At 46.4% G+C, this 19,272-nt stretch overlaps 1 protein-coding gene across 3 annotated transcripts in view; it reads left to right on the forward strand.

Moving 5' to 3' along the window:
- Positions 1 to 19,272, forward strand: part of oxr1a (oxidation resistance 1a) — a 135,048-nt gene that overhangs the window by 51,516 nt on the left and 64,260 nt on the right. The window lies entirely within an intron of this gene.

Here is a 19,272-nt window from a genome sequence, read left to right on the forward strand (position 1 = left end):
AGACTCAGACCTCAGCACCCCCCCCCCCCCCCCCCCCCACACACACACACACATCCGAATTTTATAAGCCTACTTTTGAATCGTTCTGTGGAATAACTCTTGCTCCTTGAGCTCTAATGGCTAATAACTCATACAGTTTCACTTAGGCTGCCATATTTTCTGCCTCTGCGTCCTGACGGAGAGCCGCCACACGCTCCCGGCTGTGCAGGCGCTAAACCCGGAGATGTTAGTGGGTCTGCAAATCAAGGTTGATGGCGATGGTGTTATTTCCACAGACGCTAAGCCCGGAAGCAACACAGAAGCTGGGCTTTGGTGGATTGTCGGTGGAACGTGGGCTGATGGTATTAACACTGCCCTGTGGCAGTAACACTGTTCTGTGGCAGTAACACTGTTCTGTGGCAGTAACACTGCCCTGTGGCAGTAACACTGTTCTGTGGCAGTAACACTGTTCTGTGGCAGTAACACTGTTCTGTGGCAGTAACACTGCCCTGTGGCAGTAACACTGTTCTGTGGCAGGTCACCCATGAGGGCCAGAGTTTACCATCGCACTTAAGGCAAGGAGGGCTGTAAACTCTAAAAACCCGCCCACCAAATACCACTCTCTTCACACAAACATTATGAGGCTTTTTTTCTTTTCTTTTCTCTGCCTTGAATGAGTCCAATTATTTCACCTTCAAGTATGGCAGAGGGCACCTGTGGAGATTCTTTGCCCTTGTGCCTAACTGGTAATGAATGTCGAGTCTGTGAGGGGTCACATAATGAGATTACATCAAGATGCTTTTAGAAAATTGTTTTCAATAGAAAATATGCACTTCTTAATGCTTAAAAGCATTAAAACACTAAATCACTATCTGCCAGAAATGAAAAGTTTACAACAAGGAAATACAATTCAGTTCAGGAAAAAAAAAAAACCTTTTAAGGGTTTAAATGTGTTAAAACGCTTTAAACACCTCTTAAATGTGTCTTTCTTCACTTACTGATGGGCCTGACCCGGGTTGACCTGTTAGGGGGCAGCGCAGTTTTAACTCTCATTATTACACTAATCATTATATCCAATTGCTCTTATTTCATTTTAAGAAAATTCAAAGCAGTGAAGACGTGCCATGCGTGTCGTAGACTTTGTCTGCGCATAACTTGGATTTCTTCTCTCGGCTGGTCTGGTTTGGCCATTTTGGACCAAGCTCTCCAGGAACTGATTGCCGGAGATGACCTCATCTTCTCATCCTCCACCATCTGCTACGTCCAGATGGAGCCCGGCGGACGAGATGGGTATTGGTGGAGAGGCAAACGCTCTCTCGCAATCAAAGCCTTTGGGGGGGGCGGGGGGGGGGGGGGGTGGGGGGGGGGGGGGGGGGGGGGGGGGGGGGGGGGGGGGGGGGGGGGGGGTGGCGATGGCAAAGAAAAGGGAGAGAACTGGAGAAACCCAGACAGAGCAGGAAGGCGAGACAGCCAGCCAGGGTTTCAGACTTCGCACACGCTATGTATGCATGAACGTGGGGCGTTTGTGGGGGTGAGGGTGCAGTGATGATGGGCCATTGGATTAATCTACTGGGTCCCAGTGAGTAGTGGATTGCTACTATTATATCCACTAATCATAAGCCGGGCTTTTCTATTCTATGCTCTACCCTTGCTCTGCATCTACCATGCGAGATGTTGGGGAGGAGACATTGGGGTGGAGATGTTGTGGTGGAGATGTTGGGGAGGAGACATTGGGGTGGAGATGTTGTGGTGGAGATGTTGGGGAGGAGACATTGGGGTGGAGATGTTGGGGTGGAGATGTTGGGGTGGAGACATTGAGGTGGAGACATTGGGGTGGAGACGTTGGGGTGGAGACATTGGGGTGGAGACGTTGGGGTGGAGACGTTGGGGTGGAGACGTTGTGGTGGAGACATTGGGGTGGAGACGTTGGGGTGGAGACGTTGGGGAGGAGACATTGGGGTGGAGACATTGGGGTGGAGACGTTGGGGTGGAGACGTTGTGGTGGAGACGTTGTGGTGGAGACGTTGGGAAGGAGACATTGGGGTGGAGATGTTGGGGAGGAGACATTGGGGTGGAGATGTTGGGAAGGAGACATTGGGGTGGAGACGTTGGGGAGGAGACATTGGGGTGGAGACGTTGGGGTGGAGACATTGGGGTGGAGACGTTGGGGTGGAGACATTGGGGTGGAGACGTTGGGGTGGAGACGTTGGGGTGGAGACGTTGGGGTGGAGACGTTGGGGAGGAGACATTGGGGTGGAGACATTGGGGTGGAGACATTGGGGTGGAGACGTTGGGGTGGAGACGTTGTGGTGGAGACGTTGTGGTGGAGACGTTGTGGTGGAGACGTTGGGAAGGAGACGTTGGGAAGGAGACATTGGGGTGGAGATGTTGGGGAGGAGACATTGGGGTGGAGATGTTGGGAAGGAGACATTGGGGTGGAGATGTTGGGGAGGAGACATTGGGGTGGAGACGTTGGGGTGGAGACATTGGGGTGGAGACGTTGGGGTGGAGACATTGGGGTGGAGACGTTGGGGTGGAGACGTTGGGGTGGAGACGTTGGGGTGGAGACGTTGGGGTGGAGACATTGGGGAGGAGACGTTGGGGTGGAGATGTTGTGGTGGAGATGTTGGAGAGGAGACATTGGGGTGGAGATGTTGGGAAGGAGACATTGGGGTGGGGGCGCACCACCACAACCCCCCTACCAGGATGTGAAATGTAATAAAAATGAAGTCTTACCTGAAGGTCGACTCAGGTCATATCACCTAGAGCCTGCAGCTTCCTCATATATCCACCAGTCCTGTAAGGCTTTGTGATTGGACACGGCCATTTGGGCAGTTCTGCAGCTCCACCCCCATGACTCTTATTCTGAAACGGTTCTTTGTCTGTCTATATAATATGGGGAAGCGGGCCAGGTGACTTCTCTCAGCAATACCTGATGGTGAGGATGGATCCATCCCGCACGGAGACGACGAGCCAACAGACATCCCGTGTGAGCTGCGGGCGTGCCGTGAATCGTAAGGGTAGCCGAGCCGCCCTGTCTGCGGGCTTGAAGAGAAGCTGCTCTTGTGGGAGTCGAGCTTTTTGTGTGCTTTTGAAGGCCTGACCTTTTGAACGGGATTTGAATAGCGCCCTGCCGAGGGGCAGAATACGGTTGCAGTTATTCACCTCTTCTCCACACAAAGAATCTCTTTGGTTAAATGATGCGCTGCTGAACTTACGAACTGCAATTAAATCATCCACACACATTGGTGCCAATCAGACTCTTGTACCATCTGACCTGTGACTCTGTAGCTCATGTGGTAGAGACGTCATTTGCAAATGTTGAAGAATTCACAAATATGGTAATTAGATTCATATATATTTTTTACGCACACATTTATATTAATTAATTCATATTAAAAGAGTACAGCTTGAAACCAATGAGCACATCTGGTTGCAGTTACACTGATTCTAAAATCAAGCATTTACACCTAATACCCTTCAGTCCCTCTCTCTTCCTCTATCTTTTTCTCTCCCTTTGTCTGTCTCTTTCTCTTCCTCATGCCAACTCTCTCTCTCTCTCTGTCTCTCTCTGTCTCTCTGTTCCTCTCCTCTTTTCCTTGCTCTCTCTCCCCTCTTTCCTCTCTCTCCCTTCACCCCATCTCTCTCTCTCTAAGCGCAGATTGTGCCGAGTCATGCCAACATGGTGCCTGCTGTTGTTGAGTGGCAGCTGGTGAGATGTGAGAGGGACGCTTTCTCACCAGCCCTCTCTGCCAGCATGAAGGGTGTGTGTGTGTGTGTGTGTGTGTGTGTGTGTGTGTGTGTGTGTGTGTGTGTGTGTGTGTGTGTGTGTGTGTGCATGTCTGTGTGAGCAAGTGTGTGTGGACATCAGGGCCAATGTCGGTCTGTAATAAGACAAAAGTCAGTGTTTGATCCAAAGCAAACTGTTAAAAGATCTTAGTTTTCATATTTTTAGCATGATATTTGGTATAATTTATCATACTTCCTTGTCCAGTGAATGAGCCCCGTCAGATTCAGTAATGCTCATAAGTTCACCAAACATTCATAACTCTATCCAAAACTATTATTATTATTATTATATTGACTTACATGGCTTGTTGAAGACCACACCATCATGAGACTTGTGATTTAGCATATTTTTACATTCCAAAAATGCCTTTTAAGGCAGTGCTATGGACTGTTTGTCTGGGAATGTCATTCAGAAAAATGCCCTCTGAGAGTAAAAGCAGCGATATTCATGCCTCCAGGCATCAGTAGATAAACGCCTATCTGTAACAACATTAGCTGCTAAAGAAATGGGAAGCTTAAGGTGCTTGTGGTGTTCTCGTTGTGACTAAAAGTCCATCACAGAAATAATGACAAATATGAAATTGTATTATACAAAACAGACTAGCCAAGCAAGGCCATACCTGACTAAAACAAGGAATAATGCATGATGGGTAATGTAGTACCGGCAGATGTTCCTGTAGAGGATGTTTCCCTGGACAGTGACTGTCAGAGTCGGCACCATCCGCTGTTAAGTGGTGTAAGTGAGTAGTAGTATATAAGCACTACCACTGAGGACAATATTAGCAATATTTTTTTTCCCCCAATGTATTTTTATTAATAGCAGGGACACATAAACTATGATATGCGTATGCAATTCATACCTACAGTACATAAAGATATACAACCCCATGCCCCCCCCCCAGCCTATTCTGATTCTGCCCCACTTACCCCCATAAAGGGACCTGAAGTATTAGTCGATAACGTCAAGCTATTTTCAAACTCGAATATCTAAAAGTTGAGAGAGAAGATGAGAACTTTTGAATATGAGAAATTTGGTGAAGCATGTTTTTTGGTGAAGCAATTCATATCTGCCCATGAAAGCATACAAAAGGAAACAAACTCTCATGCGAAGCCATCCGAGCCCCCTCTTTCCGTAAGCAGCGCACACCTGTGCCTCCGTATACACGCATACGTAGTGTGAACGTCCCGTCCCCACACGTGAGGTGAGTCCCAGATTGCTGCGAGCCTCACACCGGAGGTCTGCAGCCAGACCCTCCTCAACCTGTGTGGTCCTGTGCATTGTAGAGCTGAATGACAGCAGCTCGATGGTCATATATGTAAGCCCTGTCCTGTGCAGTGTGGTTGTAATGTGGGAAACATTAGTTCATTGTGGAGAACTAATAAGAGGCTAATGAATAATGAAGACTTGGTAATGAAATGCAACTATATTCCTGCAAATCTGTCCACTTGGACACATAGCGGCACAACAATATTCAGCTTTTCTTTTATTGTTCTCTTTTTGTCTTGGTTTTTTTTGTATTCTTATTGTATTTTTTTATATTGTATAATTTAATTGGAAATTGGATTGATATGCAGAAATTGGGATGGGGGGGGGGGGGGTTGCTCAGCTTATTACTGTAAAAGAGTAAATCACACAGGCCCATATCAGGTGTTCTATTGCCTACGGCAGGCAATGGTGTCTGTGCAGGCTGCAGTCTCGTGTGTGCGTGTGTGTGTGTGTGTGTGTGTGTGTGTGTGTGTGTGTGTTTGGTGAGGACGAGGGAGTGCCGTGTCCACTAAAGCCCCGTGCTCATTAGAGTGGTTAATCAGTTTGAGGGATACACCTTAAACAAATGAGTTTGCCCTCATCCAGTTGCAGACACACTTCCCCGTGCAGGAAGACGACACTGACACTCACAGGCAGGGACGTCATCTCTGTAACCCGTGCAGCCGCGCACAGCCCCGGCAACAGCAAAATGTGAGCGCACTGCGGTAAAGATTCAGGTCAATTTGCGTGTAGATTTGCCCGAGGTTCAAATAGTAAAGCATCCAGTAAGATGTGATCTGGTTCTGATGCACAGACGTGGAGGACATGAGCACATATTGGTCAGCTACGTGGGAAGTTTCTGACCTGCCGGAATGTGGACATACGGTCGTCCTGGAGTCTGCTCATGAAACGGACGTGAAGAAACAGAGCGAGGATTCTGGACGGCACAAAGCCTCCATGATTCAACGAGCCGCATGAAAGACGCAGAAGAACTCAGGGTGGTAGGTCTGTCCAAGTGGCTGATCAGAGCTCCAGTTTGGTGAAGCTCCAGCAGGATTGGTGCTTTAACTATGATGTTAACTGATTCCAGATATGGAGAACATGGCCTCTGTCTGATTTGGGCTCTCCTCCACCCTCCTGAGTTTCATTTTCCCCATATGCCTCTTCTCATGTCTCCCAATTTCTCTTTTCGTATTGATCTGAAACTGAATATGCCCGTGTGTCTCGTTTAAAGAGGAGGAGAGGAGAACAAGAGAAGATTCTGGAGGCCAGTTCAGTAAATCATATGGCTGTAGTATCTGGAAACAAAGATGAATCTGTTTGGAGAATTGTGCTAGGGAGTACTGTAATGATTGAGTGGCGCATGTGTGTGTGCGTGTGTTTGTGTATGTCCGTGTGTGTGTGTGTGCGCGTGTGTGTGTGCATGAGCTGCTTTCTTTGCAGCGACTCAATCTTCCCTGCGCCTCATACTGAATTCATCAAAGTCCTCGTCCAATTGCATTTATCCTCACCCGCAGCTCTCTACCAATAAGAGTGCAGGAGAGCAGGACTGTGGCTAGCAACTGGAGAGGACTGTGAAACTGCAGTTAGACTGAGGGAGGCCCAAAGGTGTGTGTGTGTGTGTGTGTGAGAGAGAGAGAGAGAAAGAGACTGATTCAGCCAGAGAGAAAAGAGCCATATTCTTTGAGGTGTGCATGTCTCCCATCTACATGGCCATATCAGAGGCAGCGGTCTGCCTGTGCCACACTGATAGAAGTGGGAAAATGAATAGCAGCCAGTTTTATCCTTCAGATTGTGATTTATGGAGGGACAGTGAGTAAATAGTGACGCTTCCTTCCCCACAATGAAAACTCACCCCCCCATGGGTGTGTGCTGGGTGTGTACTGGCTGTGTGCTGGGTGTGTACTGGCCGTGTGCTGGGTGTGTACTGGCCGTGTGCTGGGTGTGTACTGGCCGTGTGCTGGGTGTGTACTGGCCGTGTGCTGGGTGTGTACTGGCCGTGTGCTGGGTGTGTGCTGGCCGTGTGCTGGGTGTGTGCTGGGTGTGTGCTGGGTGTGTACTGGCCGTGTGCTGGGTGTGTACTGGCTGTGTGCTGGCCGTGTGCTGGCCGTGTACTGGCCGTGTGCTGGGTGTGTACTGGCCGTGTGCTGGGTGAATTCAGTAGCAGCACTGCTATGTCCCTGATGCTTTGTTCAGAGTGCTGTTCCTCTTGTGCTCTGGGTGGGAGTGTTTAGAGAAGGCCTGAATCGGGCCATGGAGTTGTGTGGTGGGCATTTTGTTATTGGACACTTTATGATCACAATGATCAGAAACCCTCAGAAAACACTTCTGTTAAATCTTTGTCAAACCACTTTAACTGTGTCTACCACAAAGGATGTTATGTACAGCCAGTGTTCAGCCAGCAAATCTGTTCCTCACAGAATGTCCCAGTTAAGCTGTAAATTGCAGTAACCTGTCAGTATCTGATGGTATGTTAATGTACAATTCTGACTGAACTGTGTCAGCAAATTTAATGATTAAATCGACTCCAAAGCGGTGTGCCTTATGAATGAGAAGTTAATTTCTGCAGAAGGTCTTGCCAGCCAAGAAGTGGTGCACCTCTGTCACGAACCGGTATTCTCCTCTGCATATAAGACTTGTGTGTTAGAATTGCAGAACCCCTTCCCCAAATGGACAAACACTTCATAAGAAACAAATCCATAAGAACCGACTCTGTAGGCCAAGATGGACATGAGCTGTTCATGCGTTGACCAAATGCTTACAAAAACCCAGATGAAGAACTAAGAACATAAAAAGAAATATTCATAAATAGGGTTGCAGCGGTAACCGGTTTCACGGTATACCACGGTATTAAAATGCACGGTTATCATACCGTGTGCGTTTGCTTATTACCGGTAAAAAGCAAGCCAGCGGAGAAACTGACCCGCGCATGCGCAACTCCGCTCCGGTTCAGCTACTAAGCACACAGCAGTGAAAATGGCAGAAAGTGCATTAGACTTAACAAATTTTTTAACAAAAAAAAGCTTAACTAAAATCAGCGGCGAAAATGACGTAATCGCGGTGGCTCCGCCGGTGCGCGAGGGTCTCGCGCGCTGTCGATTCGCGAGGTCGTGCAGCTCTCGAATTTTGTAACTTTGCGCGCGCCGCGCCTCAGCGCAATGAACAAAGTCATGTTTGCAGGGTTCATACACCTTTATAAGGTGGAATTAAAGTACTTGTACGTAACTTTAAAGGTCCGTTTCAATATTTCCCAGCACCTTAAACTTAATTAAGTTAAATATTTATACATATACTCAAAATAATTCGCTTTTTATTAAATTATTTAATGGTTCTTTATTTTCAAAACGCCCAGTCTTAACGTCTTCACGTTCTCTCGTGTTTCGTCCTGGAATTACAAGAGGCTCGTATTTGTTAACGTAATACAAAAGAACTGTGCCGAGTCGCGCGCTACGGTCACTAGTGAAAGTGTAAATCATCCATAGATTTTTAAGGTCCTTGCTTTCACTGGATGTGAAAGACGCCATTAATTTACATGCGTTCATTTTCAAAATTTAACGTGCCTGTTTTTCATATGTTAAAACCAGACTCGGTGTGAAAGCCTTAAAATAGAAATCTCTATTGTGAGGATCATGTCAGAAATAAATCCTCTCTTTCTGCAGTATCTGGTTATATTCTAACTTGGCAGTACAACGGACGTTTACAACAGTTGTTGATCAGACAGTGACCCCGGCTGAGTTTATCAGATATTAAATAATTTAAACTTAAATAATTGTACTGAAATCCATGATTTAGGTTTATCTAATTTTGCAGTATTTATATAAACATGTGTACAGCTTATTTTTTTAAAGGAGACATTTTGTATACAATAGTTCCAGGTTTCTACAATAAATAGTTAATTGAACAAAAAAACTTGTTGTAATTTCTTTAAGGGTCAGTGTATCTTTTAATAATATACAAACTAACTGTGATACCGTGATAACCGTGATACCGCGGTATTTTCTGAGACGGTTATCATACCGTGAAAATCTCATACCGTTGCAACCCTATTCATAAAATATTCAAACGTTCAAAGAGAGCGATGATACAGAGGATCGTTGAGAGAAGACGGAACAAGAAGAGGTGGAGTCAGAACATTAACAAACGACAAAAGAGTTATAATTATTATCATTAATAAATCGCTGTATAAATAAATAAAATAAAATTTGACTTTGACTATTATTGTGATAGTTTTTCCTGATACAATGAGGCCGTTACGAATGTCCATTTTCATGGAAGATTTCACGAGAATTGTGTCTGTGACGCAAAGACGCAGCGCTTACGAACACCTGCACCTACACCACTGGAGGGAGAGGAAGAGGAAGAGGGAGAGGAAGAAACGAGGACAGGGTGGCACGAGGCAGGAAGACTGGGTATGGGAGTAAAGGCGGCCCGCACGGAGCCCGTGACAATCGAGCACTTTGGCGGATTGGCAGCTGCAGACAAAGCCCTGCTGAGAACGAAAGATCCCATCAAAGTGTGACGAGAAGAGAATAATGCAGTTCTGACGCTGAACAAATCTGCCCACTCACCGAAAAGGCTGTTTCCCCTTATCAGGGCAGAGTGCTCCCTCAGTTCAGGCATTACCAAGCGCAAGCAGATGGAGCGAGGGTGATGGAGAACATGGTGGGCCTTGCAACAGTAATGTCTGGAAAAAGGGCAGTGTATAAATGTGTGGCAAACCTGCATAAGTTCAGAGGGCAGGTCTTGTGTTGTGTTTTGTATAACATGTGGCATAATATGCTTTATATTTTTTTATATGAAGGAATGAGTAAAATGTGAAGTTTTTCTGGAGGCTGCTTGGAAAGACAGAAATGACAGGCCACTTGCCAAAGCTGCTTCGGCTATGACATCCATGAAAAGTGTATCAGCAGAGGAACTATTATTTTCAGACTGTCCTGCCTGAGTTTTTCAAGTCACAGTCTTGCATTGTCCATCATCTCGGGTAACCTTAGTTTCAGTGGGGTTCTTTGAACTTCTGGTGGCAAGACGAGACAGCGGAGAGGGAGAGAGATACTGGAAGGTGTTTCAGTGATGACATAAGAGTCCTGAACAAGTGTCATTTCACATTGTGACCTTATTTATTTATTTATTTTTTGTGTGTCGCTGTGAAAAATGAGTTCAACCCATCAAGGGTGTATGCTTCTCAACATATTAGGATACATGGATATTTGACCTTTATTTCAGCAATACTCTGAGAAGCGAGACCCAACTTAACAAATAACAATACCAAAACTACACATAACAATGACAGTAAAGACGCCACTTTCCAACGAGTGTACTTCCGATTTCACAATACTGCAGTCCTGGATTAGCAGAATGCATTTACTGGTATGCAAAAGAACACTCACTCATAAAGGCTAAAATATTTCTAGCGACATAGGATTTCTGACCAAGATGTCCAAGGTGTTGCTTCACCTCCACAGGGAAAAAATGATAAAGAAAAAAAAAACTGTTCAACGTTTTTTGGCCAGCGTCGCCTACATCATGTGAGGTACATCGTACATCGTATAAATGGTTCTTTAGACTTTTTTTTATACCGCCATCTGTTAAAGAGGAACATACCCATATTTTGCAGTGCTGTGTCACAGACTGCTTTGTGCTCCTCACACACACACACACACACACACCAGTGGAGAGTCCATTAAAGTGGCCCAGAGTACAGACTCTCGCGTTTGGCCACGCGGGTGCTCCAACATCCACCTGCTGGGATTCAGCAGACTCTTCCCATTATTTTACCCAAATGAATCGATATTCAAATCTTTGAGGCAAAAATGTAAAACCGATGCGTTCCGGAAGTAAATGTCGCTCATATAATTTATGTAAATTTTGTAATGAAGATGAAGTGGAATTTGATTAACTGCCGTTAAGGCAGCGATGTGACTGCAGTGTGATCCCCGAAGTTCTTTTTCTCACATCTCCTAAATGGCCCTTTAAACTGCATATTGATTCGAACGAATATGATTCACACCGATAAAGCGCTCTTCCACAGTCACATAACCGCAGTGATGAATACTTATCAGCACATATTAAATTCCTATCGCTCCCTCACTCGATTAAGGCATCAGGCATAAGCATAATTTACACCAGGGACTCTGAAATGGCAGATTTTGTGCCCACCCCTTTTTGAAAGTGTACTCTGGAAATATATTTCTTAACAATTTGCTGGAGGTAACTGTCCAAATATTCTGAATCAGCTCTAAGATCATGCGGTTCACGCGTTTGGTCCCACACCTCTTAATATAATGACCAATAGATGTTCCACATGTGAGCTCTGTGAGGAAACCCAGAACAACAGCTGGAAAGTCATACAACTTCTGTCACACATTCCAAAAAAAACGTATTATTTTAGTCAAAAATAAATAGAAAGTTAGATATATATTTTAAACCACAGTGGTGATGCTTTTTGTTCAGACCTGATAGGCTTGACGACTGCATGCTTAAAAGCTTTCACCAACCTCTTTCCATCCCAGCAATGAGTTTGTTTTAAATGAACATGCATGCACAAGGACTTGACTTCTTAAACACAGCATGAATTTGAGGGGCAGCTGAATTATACGTAGCGGCAGGTCCGCTCTTGACCCCAGCACTTTTCAAAGCAACGTTATGGCCCATGGTGTCAGGTGTTTGTTTATTGCCAGCCTGCCATAACGTGGCCCTAAGGGCCATTGTCTTAAGCAGCCACAAGGACACAGGGAGATGAAAGCGTCACCCGTGAAAAAATCCGACCTTTTGTTTGCCGCTCCATTTCGGCCATCTCCTATTCTCTACGCCATGGTAACGGGACACGTGGGCATAATTACAGTCGCGTTTTCTTCGAAACGACGGTGGCACGCCGCGAATATCGGCATCGGTTGCGGTCAGCTCTGTAACAGCTGGGAGCGTCCGCTTCTCCGCGGGCCCTTTCACACTTCTTTTTTTCTTTCAAACTTGTTTTTTTGTTCTCTTTTTCCCTTCCCGCCGCCATCTGCTTTTCCAGAACCCTAATCCATCTTGCTGGGCGAGATAAGCGCGAATCGACTTTGTCCCAAATTCCCCATCATGTAAGCCGCCGCTTTTTCAAATTGTGTGAATCCCTACAGTGTTTCGGTCTCCCGTACCGGGTGGGGCTTGGGTAGTGAATTTGATGGGTAGAAGGAGAACAAATCACCAGCAGACCCATCCCACCATCCACCCCCGTGCCTGATTATCTGTCTCTTTCAACTAGCTGCTTGGAGATAAAGATCTCCACCAAACTGGCAGCGTCCCCCTTGTGAGTACACCCCCCTACACTCCCACCCCGTCCTGCCACACACGGAAAGAAATGGAGCTTCGCTTTCAGCTCTGAGTCACCCGCGAGTTCCTCTGGATCTGAAGGCTCTCGGTACCTCGGGTCGGCTTTTCCCCGAGATTAGCCCCGATGGAGGCAGAGGGAGGGGCGTCCTGGCAGGGCAGCTCCGCCATGTGACTGGCCATCCTCCGGCTAGAGCGACAGAAACGCCCCCTGGCCTCAGCTCGCCGTTACACCACCGACTCACGAGCCATCTGTCATACTGTACCCCTGGCTTCGTACCCAGCCTGTGGCTGACGTGAAGCAGTTTGGTGGCTGTCCCTACATTCTTTTTGGCGTGGATTTACCGCTGTGAGTACCGCTGATTGGAACTAGTGTCAAAGCCAACTTTGCAGCCGTTATGAAGTCCTTTGCGATTGCGTGGTTTTGTGGTGGTGCTAGTGGTGGTGGGGTTTTTTTTTCCATTCTCAGCGAGGTAATCTCACTGGTGTTTGCTGAGGAATTGGCATTTAATCAAACAACTGTGTCTGCAATCCCGACACGCAGATTCCGACACAAGCAGTCCTCTTAATTAGAGCCCCCACAAGGCTCAGTCTGCTACTGCTGCTGGTGTGAGCAGCATTCATGATGTTGATGGAGCTTGTGGTCGTGATGGAGCTGGTGATGATGGTATTTAGAGTGGAGCTGTTGTTTACATCTGGTGTCAAGGATTGGCTGGAGACTTGCACCCCCCCCCCCCCCCCCTTCCACTCCCCCTCTCTGTTTCTCCTGCTCCATGCGTGCCCTCCCAACAGGAACTAACAGGAAGCTCGTCACCTCTGACTGCCATCAGAAGAGAACCTGAAGACTCCTTACATATCGAAAGAGTGGGAGAGAAAGGGTGAGAGAAGGAGAATAACAGAAAGGGAGAGGCTTGGTTTTCAGACTTATTTTCCAGACCTCTCGTTTTGACTTCCACCGCAGCGGGCGTGTGGGTAGACGGACGCCTGTGCCGCTGTCTGTGTCTGTCTGCCTGGCATGGCTGGCTGCAGCAGACGTGTGCCCAGTATGTAATTTCCTCCTGTGCTTCCTACCTGCAGTCTTGTGCAGGCAGGGCTCCGGGCACGGGTCTCTCTTATCCGTCTCTCTCCCACTCTTCGCCGTTTGGTATTTATGCCAATCAACGGTGCCCGCCCGCACGTTACTCCGCGCCCGGATGGCACGCGAAGAAGAGGAGAACCAGAGAGGAAGAGAGAGTCCGTTGTCTTTGACACCGTAACCCGAACCAGACATGGAACCTGCAGTCCCCACTGCCGGCGTGTCCACCCCTAGCTTCACTTGGCTCCCTTAACTGCGGAATATCGTCGGCCCGGTGGAGGTCATTCCGGCTGGCTAGGTGTGGCGCGTGGCACAGGGCCAGCGGTGGCCCCGAGCTTGTGTGCAGGGACATGATGGAGGGATGTGGAAGGTTGGAGGGGGGATTAACGAGAGAGGGAGGAATCTACACCGGGACTGTGAGAACACGCGCTTCAGCAGAGATACGGCCAACACAGCCACTTGCATCTCTCGCTTCTCATTCAAGTAGCTGCAGTACTTGCACAGGCATTTATGGCGCACACAGACACGCACACACACATGCAGGATTATAAGATTATGATAAAGTTTCAAATGGCCCTTCACCTGTTCTTCACAAGGGTAGGCATGTATTATTGCCTCAGGTTATGACAGCTGCTATTTTTAGCAAATTCTGCAGAATAAGTAATGCTCACAGTAATTTCTGTGCTTTTGCAAAGAATTGTGGGAAATTTTTTTACATGCTTGGCGAGCAGTTGTTCTGCTGTCATTTGTACTCCTTCTCTCTCCTCTCTCCTTCTCTCCCTCCCTATCTCTCTCACTCCCACTCTCTCTATACCTCTCTGCTTCTCTCTCTCTCTTTCACTCTCTCTTTCTCGCCCTGTGCCCGAATCTCTTTGCTCTGCTGAGTCACGCAGTATAAAAGTAAACAAATCGTCATTGGGAGGTTAGAAGACTAAATGACGTGTACATCTGCTCTGGCGCATAGCTGCTGTGTACGTGAAGCTCTTGAGGCTCTCTTATGTGTAGGTGTGAGAGCACTTTATGGAGTTCTTCACCAGAACCTCATCGCCCCGTCCGCCTGATCAAGAGCCCAACACTGCCTCTCCACACTCATTTATACCACTGGATGGGGAGTCTAGTCCACACAGTTATTGTAGTTTACCATTCTAGTGTATCATATGAATATTGTTTTGGAGGTTTTGTTTGATTTTTTGTTTGGGTTTTTTCCCCCTGACTTTTCCATACCGTTTTCATTCACTATACCAGACTGTCGTGGAATCTATCTCCTTAAACCAGCTACGCGGAGGAAAGGAACCTCGGGGAGCGCTGTTCCCCTGCCACAGACCTTTTCTTTTCATTTCTCTTTCTTTTTTTCCACGCTTCTCTCAGACTCAGCAAGGCACTTCAGCAAGAGAACCTGGGACTTTGAGTGCACCTCACTGAAGTGTTCACTACATCAGGGGAGCTCAGACTCCGTATTTAAAAGGCCTCACACGTAGAGAAGCACTGTAGTCACGTCCACTGAACCGACTCCTCCTGCGGTGCTTTGGGCCATGCCTGGAGTAACTGGAGTTACCCACAGACCCTTAATAAATGTGCGGTAACACCCATTTCCTTCCACACTAGAGCTACACGCTGTACAGTGTGTTGATCATTATCCCAGTATTGGCCTCCACTATACTGACTGCACACAAAGCTGCAGTAAGAAAATAAACTGGCTAACAGATCCACATGTACATTCAGTATTAATGGCCCACATTATTCAACTAATGAAAATAATGTCATATGGATAATGTGTGCATATATATATATTAGTGGTGGGACTTTAACGTGTTAATTTCGATTAATTAATTACAGGAAAATTAACGCACTAAAAAAATTAACGCATTTTAACGCATTTAACGGACGAGACACTTTTGGACCGTGGAATGTTTCTCAGTGCGCGAGTTCCGGCCATACAGATTATGGACACACAATAAGATGATCATGATGGAGATGACTGAAGAGGCTACGCTGGTGGATGGGAAATTTAAATATAAGAAACTTTCAGATGGAAGTACAAACAAAAATAGTGTTATTTACACTTTATGTAGGAAGGAGTTCGCTTATCACAGGAGCACTTCCACCCTTCGTTACCACCTCAACGCAAAACATGTTGCGGCTAAAGCTGGGCGTACACTGTGCGATATTTTAAATTGTGTACTCAGCTCCAGCTTAAACTGTACGACTAAATCGCAGGGAGAGTCTGCTCGTGGAGCTGCTTCAACAGTGCGATACTCTCACGAGGAGCGATTTGAATTTCAAACATGTTTGATGTTCTTGTGACGCTGCGATTTCTGATCGGGAGTTGGTCGTGAGGTGTGAATCGTTCCTCGTTTACCTGTGTAAACTATACGATGCACGACACGCGATTGAGCCGAAACGAGTGAAAAATCGGCTGAAAATGGGCCAAAAATCGCACAGTGTACGCCCAGCAGGTCAGTAATGATAACTTAGCTGCTAAATGTATTCCTAGTACGATAGGGTGACCAAACGTCCGTAATTCACATCCTGTGAGGAAACGTCCTGGTTTTTAAATGACCTTCATTGGACCATTAAGACTGGATTAAACTTTCGCGAATGGCCGTAGCGCGACTCCGCACGCGTTTATACATGATGCGTCACATTATTTGTGTTGTCCGCTCTCTGTGGTCGAAGATAAATGCTTACAAGAAGCGCTGCGAATTGCGTCAACTGATGCAAGTTACGAACTACCGTCCAGGGGTGAGTTTCCCAAAACGTTCTTAGCGCCAAGTACTTCTTAACCTCGTACGTAAGAACGAGGTGACGAAGTACTTGGCACTAAGAACGTTTTGGGAAACTCACCCCAGAAAGACAATGTCGAAGAAAATCTAGCAGCTGTATGATGAGGAAAGAATTAAAACAGGTTATTGTGAAGAGGGCCACAAATGTGGCTCTGACTGGGGATCACTGGACCTCTGTTAGCAACAAGAATGATCTTGGTGTGACAGCTCATATTATAGATGATGAATCTATAGATGATGAAGATCCAGTCATTTGCTTTGAGCATGCAGAAGACCACTTCTAGGCACTATGAAGATGCCTATGGCAGAGGCCTGGGAAATTAAAGAAAGTCTACCATCTAAAATGGTATTTAAAACATCTTCTGATTTACTTCAATTCTTCCAATATCCTGAGCAAAACTCCCTAAATTAAACAACATTTTTGGTCAGAATTTCCAATGTTCTGAACTGTTTTCTGCACACTACACATATATTGGTCTTCGTAGTAGACTGGTGGAAAAATAAACAAGATGTTGAAGTTTATGATTATGTTCATTGATTCATTCATCATTCAAACTTAAATAAATATTTCTCATGTTAAATACTGAAATGCGATTAAAATGCGATTAATTTCGATTAATTAATTACGAAGCTTCCGATTAATTCGATTAATTTTTTTAATCGCGTCCCACCCCTAATATATATATATCAGTAGCGAACCGTAACCATTATACCTGGGCCTGCTCACACCTATACCCCCCCCCCCCCCCCCCGAAAAAAATTAGTTTCCTCTCGTAATTAACTGCAATAAAAAAAATATTAAAAAATTTGATGACAGTACAGCTTTAGAAGCGCAATAAACAATAACATATGTACTAGATAACTTCTTAAGCAAAATAAGGTTCCAACAAAATAAGGTTTACAGCTCTGTGTTCCTCGGGAGCGGAATATGTAAACAACGCGCACGAGGGCATCAAAGGAATTAATCGAAACTAGCTAGCGGTGGTATGCTAACGACAGTTAGCATCGCCACAGTGGGCGGAAATTATCATACAGTTAAGCCCGCCCACTAAGAGGGACGATTGGTCAATTTTGCTGTCATTTGAAACTGGTATTGCGCTGAATTATAACTGCCAGGCCCTCTGTAAATGAACAGCGGGCACGAGTCCTGTTAGGGGGAGACACAGGCTCACAGGCTTCCACTTAACCCCTCACCTTCCAACATAGATTGAATAATTTATTTGCTTATATTTTTGTAATTGTTTAGATGTCGATTGTCAAACTGTAAGAAGATAAAATAAAATTGGATAAATTATATAATATATATTTATGTTTTAAGAATATTTTAGGCCCTCTGAGAGGGCGTAGAGGGCCCTGACGGTTCCCCACTGATATATATATATACACACACACACACACACAATATACAATATTTACACTGTATAGCAATCACAATATATTTATGTCATATCCTGATGCCTTAGGAGACACCTTATTTCAGCGTGCACCTGCAGGATTCGGTGGGAGGCAGCGATATTAAAGCCTGTAGCTGACTTTTCTAAAGTCATGAAAGCATTTGAACCTGCAACCTCTCAGCACTGTGCCACAGCTCACGTCACCGCTCTGACGCAGCAGCCCTTCAGACTGCAGGCGACTCTGAGCAACCAATCACGGGCCAGACTGGTTTTCCATGTTTCAGTGGTTCCATCTGGAACCTTGTATTTGCATATTTAATGGAAAAGAGGCTCCACACGCCTTGTCTGCACCATCGAACGTTTTGTTCGCCTACGCAATCAATAATATGTGTTAATAAAAATTGGCCTCTCCAGTGAGGTAGTTACTAATGAATGTTTGAGAAGAGTCTGTTAACGTCACGCGTAGGCCCTCTCAGGCACCAGACGCGCCGCTCTGCAGATCACCACGCCGTCCAGATGCTTTTTAGAAGCGCACTCTTTCTCTCATGGACACAATCGCATCACTGACTCTGCTTTTGCGTGCTAACAAACGTCTGACGGATCGATGCCCCTCGCCGTCGTGCGTTGGAATGACTTCCAGATGTCTGCTCTCGGTACATCGCTGCTTCTGGCTCTTCTGCCATGTCGACTTCATGCAGAGCGGACAGTCCAGTCGGCCTGGAAACCGACCGAATTTATGCGCGCATTTGTACGCTTTTTTTTTTCGGTGATTTAGCGCCATTACAAAAGGCTTCTTGGCTGCATGGTAAATGCCACTGTTACAAGCCCTGCTTGTTCGCGATATCTCCTAGCTCACTAATGGCTTCCTTCTGCAAACAGCACGTATCTGATCCCGATGTCCTCTGAACTAATCACCACCTGCAGTGCCTCCTCTGGGTCACAGAAAGGACTGATGCCTTCCATGCGTATCCAGGAGCTTATGATGTGTTAGATTTATGTTAGGCCAAGACGGTGGGTGTTTTTAATTCCCCAAGAGACAAACACTTAAATCGTCTCAATTACCATGAAAAATGCCCAGACCAAACGGTTTGTATTCAGAGTGGCCTTGGTCAACCAAACTGTGACAAGTGATGGAGCTGCCAAGGTCAAAATGTCACTTCCGCCTGCATTGCTCATCCCTGCCTTTTAAGGAGAGTGTGGCACCATGAAAGAAAGGCACAGTGTGAAATCAACAAAAACAGATCAACTTATTTGCTGAGGGCAAGAGGGCTCCACCTGTAGTCACCATGGATTAGAGTGCCTGCCATAATGTTGATATTGTGCTGCACTCTGTTTGTTTTGCTCTTGCCATGTGCACTGGGCTGAGCTGGGTTTTTCTGCCCCTCCCCCACACAGACTGATCTGAGTTCTCTGCCCCTCCTCCACACAGACTGAGCTGAGTTCTTTGCCCCTCCCCCACACAGACTGAGCTGAGTTCTCTGCCCCTCCTCCACACAGACTGAGCTGAGTTCTTTGCCCCTCCCCCACACAGACTGAGCTGAGTTCTCTACCCCTCCCCCACACAGACTGAGCTGGGTTCTTTGCCCCATCCCCCACACAGACTGAGCTGAGTTCTTTGTCCCTCCTCCACACAGACTGAGCTGAGTTCTTTGTCCCTCCTCCACACAGACTGAGCTGAGTTCTTTGTCCCTCCTCCAC

Source organism: Brachyhypopomus gauderio, chromosome 7 (assembly GCF_052324685.1).
Source record: "Brachyhypopomus gauderio isolate BG-103 chromosome 7, BGAUD_0.2, whole genome shotgun sequence".
Lineage (NCBI taxonomy): Eukaryota > Metazoa > Chordata > Actinopteri > Gymnotiformes > Hypopomidae > Brachyhypopomus > Brachyhypopomus gauderio.